Source organism: Camelus dromedarius, chromosome 21, assembly GCF_036321535.1.
Source record: "Camelus dromedarius isolate mCamDro1 chromosome 21, mCamDro1.pat, whole genome shotgun sequence".
Lineage (NCBI taxonomy): Eukaryota > Metazoa > Chordata > Mammalia > Artiodactyla > Camelidae > Camelus > Camelus dromedarius.
In genome coordinates, this window is record NC_087456.1 from 35,280,505 (window position 1) to 35,290,565 (window position 10,061).

The 10,061-nt window shown below is 46.0% G+C and overlaps 1 long non-coding RNA gene across 1 annotated transcript; it reads left to right on the forward strand.

Annotated features, from left to right (window-relative positions):
• Positions 1-267: 267 nt before the first annotated feature.
• LOC135318767 (uncharacterized) lies at positions 268-3,591 on the forward strand. Its single transcript, XR_010377087.1, has 3 exons — positions 268-542; positions 1,455-2,412; positions 2,975-3,591. It is a non-coding gene; the product is annotated as an uncharacterized LOC135318767 (long non-coding RNA).
• The last annotated feature ends 6,470 nt before the right edge of the window (positions 3,592-10,061 follow it).

Here is a 10,061-nt window from a genome sequence, read left to right on the forward strand (position 1 = left end):
CACCAGGCTGAGGTCCAAACTGCTGGTGTCACACCCAAGGCCTTTCCTGACCTGAAAAGGGCCCGTTTCTCCAAATTCCTCCCCCTGCACACTCTGATGCTTTGAAATGGAAACGTGTGCAGTTCTTCAAACAGGAGTTTTGCTGGGAAGCTCCGGGCGGCACGGGTCACCTGCTGCCCCTCCCCCGCCAGCTCGCGTCTCCGCACCTTCTGCTGTCACTCAGGCATAGTGGATAACTTCCTCCTTCAGGCCGCAGTGTGTGGCACTTTTATCACAGTGCATTTGAATTATTTGTTTGTCCGTCTGTTTCCACCGCTGGGCAGGGAGCTCTGGTGGCTGTGGACTTTGCCCCTACGTATTTTTGTGTTTGTGTGTCCTGTCCCCAGTGCCTGGAATATGCTAGATGTAATTCTAAAAGTATCAGTGGAAGAGGAAATGCAGGAACAGTCCTCTGCAAGGAAGCCTTTTCCCCCGCGGTGACTCAGGATGCTTTCTGTCGCAGCTGTCACAAGACTTGACTCAAATCTGATTTCAGCAAAGAGGTAATTTTGGAGCGAACGTGAGGGCGAATAAACACTTAGGGGTGTTGCTGGGTTAGACGTCCGAAGACGGGGCAGACCAACGTATCGAGGTTTGCCACATCTCTGCGTTCCCATCCCCACGCTTGCATTTCAGCTGTTTTGACTTAGGTTTAGAATCGTAAATGGTAGCAGGAGAAAGGTGCAAACTCCAGCCTTTTTTATTTTTTCAAATTTCAGCCCAGAAAAAAAAAAAAGAGTGAGAGTTCTTTCTCAGAAACACCAAAGTTTTGCCTGAGCCAAATTGACTCTGACGGGGCTCTGCGGCCAGGAGGACGCGCCCTCTCCTCAATGGCCTCTGGCCGGAGTCATGTAGCTGGGCTGGGCTGTCAGCTTCCCCAGTGCCCCAGGGCTGAGGGCGGGGAGGGGGGCACACCCTGCGGGGTCCCAGAAGGAAGAGAACTGCAACTGGACGATACAAACTCCCAGGTCTGTTAGTGGAGGGTATGAAAGAAACGCTTTGTTCCTTTAAACCCAGATTTGGGAAGTGGAGAACTTCATTCATTGCCTAAGTGCTCATGGCAAAATCAGAACACTTACTTCAGTCTGATTCAAACGCAACTCAGACCTTCCAAGGTGACTTTTAAATGAAAACTTTGTTCATTTTGAAAATGGAGTTGTACCTATGGCACCAAGGAAACTACTTACTTTGATGAACACAATCAAACTTGTTGATTCGGGTGGTCCAAGGGAAGAGGGCATTTGTAAGTGTTAAGACTAGTGTGATAGGTGCTGAGTTTTCAAAAATATTAAAGGTAGATTTTTTTTTATTGCCGTTTTGTTATAAGTGTTATTTCATCATCTATGGTTGCTTAACAAACTGTCCCCCAAATTAGGGCTTAAACAACTTATTACTATCATGTCTCATCCTTCTAGGGACCAGGAACTTGGATAGGGCCCAGCTCGGAAGACTCACCTGGCCTCATACCTGGGGCCTCAGCCGGGATAGCAGACGTGTGAGGACGGGAGCAAGTGAGGATGGGCTGGACGTCTCTCTCTCTCTGTGAAGGAGTGAAATATTGCCATTTGCAGCAATGGGAATGGGCCTAGAGATCGTCATATTAAGCGAAAGAAGTAGGTCAGGGAGAGAAAGACAAATATTATATGGTATCACTTATATGAGGAATCTCAAAGAATGGACACAAACTTATTTTAAAACAGAGACAAGAAGACAAACTTACAGTTACAAAGGGGAAAAGGGAGGGGGGATAAATTAAGAATTTGCGATTTGCAGGTACGAACTACTATCTATAAAATAGATAAACAAGGCCCTACTATAGAGCACAGGGAACTATGTTCAATAGCTTGTAATAACCTATAATGAAAAATACATGAAAAAAAAATAGCATAACTGAATCACTATGCTGTACTCCAGAAACTGACGCAATATTGTAAATAGACTACACGTCTGTTAAAAAATTGCAAATGCAGTCTGAAGCCTGTTGTTTTACAACCTTTGAGCTAAGGGAGGTTCTGCCATTTACTAACCGGACTACATGTGAGAACCAGGCTGGGGCTGGACCTTACACTGCTTTGTGGGCTCACATATGGGGTTTGGACTTTATTTGAATAGTAAACAGAACCTTTAAGCAGATTTGATGCGAGGATGTAACACAGGCTTATTTACGTTTGAGAAGACTCTCTTGCTCTGTTGTGGAGACCGGTGAGAGGCTGTCCTGGCTCTCCAGGACAGAAGGGATGGCATACAGACGTGGTGGCAGGGGGTGTGCAGAGGAGACCCCACTGACACACATCTTAGAAGCAGAGTGGAGGAAACTTGCTCCTGGACTGGGCTTGGCAGCTTGAGACCAATGGGAATGAGGATGACTTCCAGGTACCTGGCTGGAGTAACTGGGCGGGTGGTGTTGCTGGCGGCAGGAGGGCAGGCTTGGGGGACCCCCAAACATGGAGTTCAGGGTCCACCTGGTTGTCTGTGGCCCTCCCAGGGCCCAGCCATTGTAGGCCGTGGGGAACAGGGCCACAGAGGCAAGGTCTGGGCTGAGGATAAATATGGATGAATATTCAGATCTGTGGAGATCTATGGTGTTTTAATTCGTGGGAGTGAATGAGATAATGTTGGAAGAAAGTGTGGAGGAATTACGGAGCCTTGAGCTGCAAAATTCAGAAGTCAGATAGAAGAGACTGGCCCCCAAAGCCCTGACACATCGCTTTTTATGCTAAATGTGCTTGCGCTGCCGGTCACTTCTGAGAGGCAGGGAAGTCCGTTCGACGGAAAACGGTTCTTGATCTTGTGTCATCTCTGTTTCCATTTGAGTTACGTAGAATTCCACTTATTTGCAGGTGGAAACTCCTCAGTGTAGAATGTAGGGGGCTGGGTGGGGCTCAGGGTCTAAAAGTCAGGACTTGGGTCCACATGGAAGTTCTGTCTCTTATAGAAGAAATGAAATACCAACCCAGTCCTGTTCGCTCACCGGAAAGCGTGATGGCATCATGCTGCCTGACTCCTACTGGCGCCGTGAGAAAATTCACGTTCACGGGAGCACAGTGCGGGGCCCGTCGTGAGCGACGGGTACACGATGGCTACTAACGGTGCTGCGGCCACCACTGGCGCCGCCTCCACCGCCCCCACTGCTACCACTGTTACTGCTGCCGCCACCACCACCACCACCACCACCACCATGACTCCCACCGCCACCATCGCTACTGCCACTGTTACTGCTGCCGCCACCACCACCACCACCACCACCATGACTCCCACCACCACCACTACTACTGCTACTCCCACCACCAGCACTACCACCGTTATCACTGCTGTGTATCACCCCCACCACTACCGCTACCACCACCATTACTAGCACGACGACTACTACTTTACTAGTGTTTGAGACGACATAACTGATTAAAACCGAAGCTTCCCTGCTGGTACTTTCAATGCAATCTTGAACCGTGCAGGTGCGTGATTTTTTTCCATTTTCACTCCACTCCACTCGCGACTCTGGTGCCTTTGTCGTATTGTTTAGTTTACCGTGATCTTTGTTTACCATGAAAATTTACCCCCTTACATATTAAACGTGTCAGCAATCCATAAAAAACTAAAATGTCAATCTTATTGGACAGGTGCTAAGGTGTCACAAATGCTGTGCCCTACTCTTCTCCTGTAAAGATTAAAACCCAAGGCTTGACAATGGTCTGAAAGAAAATGAAGATAATCCTTAAGATCTAGGCATATCTTGAAGGCTTGAAAAAAATCTCATAGTCATCAAAAAACTGATGAACACACACACATCCATTATGTCTTTATGACGCACCATCTTACCCTGTAGTCAGCGGGGCGTCTGTCCTTGCCCTCCCTGGCCTGCACTCCAGGTGGCGTGGGTAATGCCCTCCTAATTTTCACATGCACTGTACCTACACATAGCAAAATGTCCCTCCCCTCTCATGTTTCTACTTCCAAGTTCTCCTGGACATTTTGTTTCCTTACCCAAACCCACATTTCGGCAAAAGTGTCTAGCTGTCCTCCCAAACGCCTATGCATTTTCCTTTTCCATAGTATAGAGTTGTCCTGGCAAGTAAACGTCTGACCAGAGAGGACATTTTCCTGTCACCCCCCCCCCAACCATGTCTAGATCTGACGACGTGACGCGTCACTGTCGACAGAATGGGTGGCAAACGGATGCGTGTCACTTCCAGGCCAAGGCTTGAAAGAACTGTGTGCGCCTCAGCCATGCTTCCTTTTTCTTCTGCTGCTAAATTGAGACAGCAGCAAGGCCAGGGAGTTTGAAGTCTCCAGATGGAAACCTGGTCCCTGAATCACCACATGGAGAAGAGTAACTTAAGTCAAAAGTGCATTTAATACATCTGGCCTAGAGAACATCATAGCTTAGCCTCACCTACCTTTACTGCGCCCAGACACCTGCATTAGCCCACAGCTCGGCAGGGTCAGGCAACACAAAGCCTATTTTATAGTAAAGTGTGAAGCGTCTCATGGAGCTGATTGAGTGCCGTGTGAGAGTGAAAGACAGAATGGTGGTCTGGGTGCAGAATGATTGTGAATGTGGCAGCCGTCGCTCTTGTGGCCTCGTGGCTGCCTTGGTGCCGCAGCTCGCTGCAGCTGCCTGCCATCGGGAGACAGCATTGCAGAGTGTGCAGCTAGCCCGGGAAGAGATCAAACCTCCAGATTTGAAGGGTGGTGTCTACTGAGTGTGTATCATTCCCACACCATCGTAAAGTCAGAAAGTCCTAAGCTGAACCATCGTTAAGTTGTAGAGAAGATATGATCTTTGTGACCCTAACTGAGGTGTCCCCAAAATTGTCACATTGTTGATTTTCTGTATTTCAAATGAAATCTAGCTTTCTGCCCATTTGATATGAGGAAGGGAGGGAAGCTTAACCCTCCTCTCAGGGCTAGTGTTTTGAACAGCCCAGAAACACCAGGAAGGATGCTGTGGTTGTTCATTCATCTAACAACTAACTAGAGGTCACCTCTGCCTAGGGGCTGGCCTAACAGCCTTCATGGAGCATGCGGTTTGGTGGGAGAAGGAAAGTAATCAAATGATCACCCAAACAATGTGGCTGTGGGGATAAAATACCCTGGGAGAGCGATGGGAGGTCATTTGGTCTAATCAGAAAAATAAAGGAGGACTTTCTAGAGACAGGGACGATTGGTCCTACCTGTAGGACTGAAAGAATATTGCCAGATGTGGGAGAGTTTTTAAAGTAGAGAGGACATTATATGGACAATCTACAGGATGGGGATTGGGTGCCCAAGATACAGTTTCACTGAGAAAAGATGTCTCTGAATAAAGGGTGGAAAGTGAGCTGGTGAGTGAGAAGTAATGTTGGAGCAGATACAGGCAGAGCTGCTAGGAGGTCATTCTGATTGTTTGTTCAAGAGATGTTAGTGACTTGGACTGCGATGGTGGTGGTGTAGATGGAGAGAAACTGACAATTTTAAGATAGGCTGAGGGAGTAACATGGGGAGAAGTTAACAATGGATGGAAGGAAGTGAGTTTCGAGAATGACACTGAGGTTTCTATTTTCACAACAGGATGGCTGGTGATGCCACAAACTGAGGTAGGAAACTCTAGAACGAAATCTATTTGATTTTCACCTTCTGTTTCCCATGGGTCATCCCCAGTGTGTCCACTGGGTCCCTTTCCAAGACCGTGAGGTCCCTTGAATCTAGCTATGCTGCCAGAGTTCTAATTCTTTTGCTGGATGCCCTCAATGACAGCTTGAAATACAGCCTATTGTAATGACATTGGAGAGGGGAAAACGCACAGAAGTCAGAGTAAGAGATGAACCAGAGACCCACCCTGGGGGAAAGCTGAGTGTGGGCCCCTTGCACACGTGGCTCACCAAGTCACAGACCCACGTGCTCCCCGCAGAAAGCTGGCTTCTCAGAAATCACACGTGCACTGAGAGGTTCTTTGTGCAACTCCGCGGTCCAAATGGCAGGTTTTCTCACACCTTCTTCTTCTCGGAAGTGGTAGCTCTGATGTTTTGAGTTGGGCGGAGTCTTGCAGCTCTTAAAGCTCTCTGTTCACCGGTTTGTAAGAAACAGGTGGAACGTAGACATCCAGCGTTGCCCCAGGTCCTCCCGGACAATCTACCCCAGGGGACTTCGGCATGAATCACCCTCTGGGCACAGGCGTTCCATGACCGCCCTCCTGCCAGAAGAGGGGCCGCGCAGGGGGGTTGGGCGGCAAAGATCCCTTGGGCGAGGCGGCCTCAGGTCTCCCCGTGCGTGGGCCTTATTCACACAAATAAAATGCTTTATGAGAAATAATGTTTTCCATTTTTTAAAAAGTAATACAGGATTCTAACCCCTTCCAAATAGTTTGGTATATCTCTATTGTCAACCAAAAGATGTCCTTAAGATCGTGCCTAACTGAAACCAGCAACCTGGAGCTCACATGCTAAAAACTGTAAACATACCAGACTAGAGAATGAGTCTCTTTATTTTTTAAAAAATTTTTATTGAGTTACAGTCAGTTTACAATGTTGTGTCAAGAGAATGAGTCTTTTTAAATTAATTTTTTAACTGAACTATAGTTGATTTACAGTATTGTGTTAGTTTCCGGTGTACAAAAAATGATTTCAGTTACATATATAGAGTTATGTACAAATATAGACTCTTTTCCAGATTCTTTTCCATTATAACTTATTACTTAAAAGACATTGAATATCGTTGCCTGTGCTCCACAGTAGGTCCTTACTGTTCATCTATTTTATAAATAGTTGATAGTGTCTGCAAACCTCCAACTCCCAATTTAAATTGCTTTTTATTTCAGGTAAACTTCCTTGGCTTCATGACTTAATTGAATACCTTATTAGATACTTCAGTCATAACATCAAGTGTTTCCTGTGTGCTGAACTTGCCACGGTGATTAGCTAGTTAATCACTGTGTCTTCCACTAACATATATTCCACAGGGCAGGGAGCATGTCTTTATTTCACTCACCACTGTTTTCCTAATACCAGTAAAACTGACTGCCTTGTCTTAGGAGATGGCCGTGTTTGTTGAATGAATGGATGGATGACACCTTCTTCTGCAGTTAATCCCATGTAATCTGTTTCTATCCTTGTGTAACCTTTATGATACGTAACTAAAAATCTGGGAAAGAGGATGAGTTGAAATAAATGTTATTTACAATTTAAAAATATCACAGCTTAAAAGAAAATCTATTATAAGTCAGTCAGCTGTGGTTACTTTGAAAATTACTGATGAAACTTGGAGATGGTTTTGGATCCATACCATTTCCTCCACTCAAGAAGGACCATGCTCCTTACTCCATGGAGACTCTGACATCACATCCTGGTCCTTTCCCAGTCTCTGCTGTCCTTACAAAATGCCCGTCCCTGTCTCAGAGTCAACGAGGGGGGGCCACACCAGTGTCACAAATGCTCCTTCTGTTTCTAGGAGGGTTTTCTGCAGCTGCTTGGGGTCAAGTAGAGGAGATTGCCTTGGCCACCTCTCGTCGGACCCTTGCCTCCATGTCCAGTTTAATGCCATCCACTGCCAAAGGGGGGGCTGCGCTCTGTCCCCCAACGGGCTGCTTCTTTCCTTCCTCCCTCCTGACACTTTGCTCTCAGGGGTCTTGAACCTCTGGCTCCCCACTGCCTCTCTGCTGAGAGCCCCGAATCCTGTCTGAGTTCATCCAGCGCCGTCTCTCTACACCAGGCTGCAGAGCATCCATCAGACACTTTGTTACCCCCGGCTCTACTCTTCCTTGTAGACACGATGCTCAGTTTTAACACATGAAGTAAAACATATAATCTGATTCATTTGTTCCTAAAGAATCTCAGGATTCCTTGGGCAGAATTTCTTCCCACCTGTGTGAAATGGAATTGAATCTCTCAATTTCTTACTCTTCCTTCAAAGCTGTGATCTGCAAAGCCCTTTTGAAAATGTCTCTTTAAGGCTCCCAACCCCTCTCCTTAGCTTGTTTAAGAGTACATTTGATTGACTTCACTTCCTTCTGAAAGACTATATGTCACGCACTTCCCTCCTGGCCTCTAGTTTTACCAAATATCCCACCATGATCACAAACTAACAGAGCACAAGTATTTGCTTAAAGATACCCAAAGCTCACCCCCAAATAGATTTCCATGGCAAATGCCTTTTAAGAAGAAAGCTGAGTTCTTAAATTCATGACCTCTGACACCTGCTTTTCCTTGGGCCTCCCTGCCCAAGAGCAGTGCTGGCATTCACACTACTTTACTTGCAAATACATTTGCAAATAGAGAACAAGATCATTTTTATGCTATCAGTGTTCTTTTTTGCTTGTTTGCTTGTTTTTCTTTCTTTTTCTTATTTTTTTTTTTTTTTTTTTTTGAGGGAGAGGTCATTTGGTGTGTTTATTTATTTATTTATTTTTAATGAAGGGACTGGGGATTGAACCCAGGACTTCAAGCATACGAAGCACGTGCTCTACCACTGAGCTCTACCCTCCCTCACAACATCCTATCTTTTAAAGATTAAAAATTACACAAGTACATGGTAAAAAGACTGGGGAAAGAGATGAGAAAAATAAAAGAAAATAGGAGGGTAAATGAGGAAGGCAAGATGAAACTTGGGGGCGGGGTTCAAACTGTAGTTTGTCTGCTTCCTAGAGGGGAGACTGTGGGCAAATCTCCGGACCCCCCTGGACGTCACAGGTAAAATGAGGAATTCTCTCTCTCTCTCTAGCGCAAGGGCTGTTGGACAGATTGGATTATGCAATTCAAGTGCTAAGCATATCTCTGGACGTGGTAGGAGTTCAGTTACCTACTGCAGTAATGACCCTGTAAGACGGCAACCATAACAGAAATCTTAGTGTCACCGTACTGTTCAGACTTTAAGATGTGCGGTTATCTTCATTGTACCAAGCGGTGGGGGGAGGGGCGCAGATAGAACTCTAGTTCCTCGCAGTCAAAGTAAGAGCAAAGCAAATACGTTTGTAAACAGATTTATATTCTTAAATACAAGAACCCTGCACGATTTCTCCCTGATTTGTTTGGTTGTTTTTTGTTTTTATTGTTTTTTTTTTTTTTTAATGGAGGTACTGGGGATTGAACCCAGGACCTCGTGCCTGCCAAGCATGCGCCGTACCACTGAGCTATTCCTACCCCCACCTAGATATTTTTAGGGGCTGCAAGGACTCTGTCCATCTCCAAGGCCCACAAGCATTATCTATAGTTCAAATAATGAAGCCTTCTGCAGGCGCCCACTCTGGTTTTCAAATGCATAGAGATATTGTGACAATGACACCAGCTCACTTCCCTGGGCTGCTGACTTCACAGAGGCTTTCTGCCAGCAGGCGTTTTCATAATTAATGGACTAAGAACACCATCAGAATCCTGAAGAACGTTGTGTGTTTATTTGTTGTCTTTTAATCAGAAAGATTGGGAGAACATTGCTGAGGGAAAAACAAAAGTTAACTTTGGTCAAAGAGAGCTCTTGGTTTAATGACCCTCACGCCCTCATCAGCACCAAGAATGCCCCCAGCCACAGAGCGGTCTTTGCTTTGAAGCAGGATTTGCTGTAGTGGAGGTGACTTTCCGATTCTGCTCCTGGCCCCAAAAGGAGAGCTGGGAAAGATGCGGGGCATAGCCGTTAAGTTCTCTGAGGACGCTTTGGCCCGGGAAATGGTTTAACTGCTAAACCCGCCATCTGGCTGGTGAAAGCACCCTGGTCACCAAAAATAACCCGGCAGGTAGCTGTTGACTCACTCTTTTGGCCACTTTAAAACAAAGACAGGCATCTTCTACCACTTCAGTGAGCATTTCATCTCACTAGCCTCCATTTTGTCAGGGCCATGCTGACTCTGTTTTATCATCTTTAAGTAAGAATATTGTGGATTTTTTGGGGAAGAGTAGGTGTTACTTTTAAAAAGTTACGATGACCACCTCATGGGAGTGTTAGCTGTATACTTAAGGCACATCTTCCTTGAAGGGAAAACGTTTTAAAAGGCCTACTAACTCAGTCTAGTTACTTGAATTGAGGAAGTAAGATGCCTTTGCAGTGACTTTGAACAACCT